This window comes from Octopus bimaculoides, chromosome 26 (genome assembly GCF_001194135.2).
Source record: "Octopus bimaculoides isolate UCB-OBI-ISO-001 chromosome 26, ASM119413v2, whole genome shotgun sequence".
NCBI classification, from domain to species: Eukaryota; Metazoa; Mollusca; class Cephalopoda; order Octopoda; family Octopodidae; genus Octopus; species Octopus bimaculoides.
Window position 1 is genome coordinate 7,955,413 of NC_069006.1, and position 1,173 is coordinate 7,956,585.

Consider the following 1,173-nt stretch of genomic DNA (forward strand, 5'->3'; position numbering starts at 1 on the left):
AAGGTACTCAGAAACCTAGATGTTTGTACATTTACAGATTTTTATTAATGTCACATATTAAATGAAGCACTTTTCACCTAGTCGTGTAGGTTTTTCAAATTGTTTTGAAAAACCCACACGACTAGGTGAAAAGCGCTTCATTTAATATGTGACATTAATAAAAATCTGTAAATGTACAAACATCCAGGTTTCTGAGTACCTTAATTTTTTTCTATATAATTTCTGTACATCACCTCTAAACCTTCAAATATATATATATATATACTCATATATACATATACACACACACACACACATATATATATACACACACACACACATATATATATGTACACTTACATACATACACAATGTTTATGCATTTGTTTTGTAAGATTCTTGATGTGGAAGTGTGTGTTGGAAGAGATATTGTTATATTTTGGGACGGCCATTTTTTTAGACGAAAAATTGGCCAAAAAGAAGACCATCCCCAAATATGACAATATATATATATATATATAAGGTTGAGTAGAGTTAGAGGTTGGAATAAACCATCTAAGGGATAAAAAGTATCCATTATACTACCAGTATAATTATCTATGTTAACCCTGGACATACATATACAAGCATATTATGCTCATAAATTACAAGTAATGACAAAGATAAACATGAGTTTATCAGGAATCAAATTTAACGTAAACAGAAAATGGAGAAATATTGATCAATATTGACCTACATCAATTATTATTTTTTAATTCAATACTGTTAGATGGGATGCCGTCTATTTGTATTGAATTAAAAAATAATAATTGATATAAGTGAATTGTTGTTGATCAATATTTTTCCATTTTCTCTTTACTTTATATATATATATATATATCATTATTAATAAATCACAGGGTAGCAAAAAAAATTTTTGAAATTTTATTTACTACCAGTAGTCTAGCGAGAAGAAAAAATTAGTCAACAGACTATATATTATTCATTTAAAATACAGAGATGCCTATAATAGGACATCTAACCCGCCAGAGAGAGCAGCCAAAAACTCTATACCACAATTACGGATAATTTTCGAAAGGGAATGAAAAATAAAAAATAAGATTGGTAAATGTTTTTATTTTTTAATCCCTTTCGAAACTATCCCTAATTGTGGTATAGAGTTTTTGGCTGCTCTTTCTGGCGGGTTAGATGTCC

At 28.6% G+C, this 1,173-nt stretch overlaps 1 protein-coding gene across 1 annotated transcript in view; it reads left to right on the top strand.

Moving 5' to 3' along the window:
* The window catches only part of LOC106871366 (uncharacterized), a 73,384-nt gene that overhangs the window by 6,484 nt on the left and 65,727 nt on the right, over positions 1-1,173 (top strand). The gene's annotated exons all lie outside the window — the stretch shown is intronic.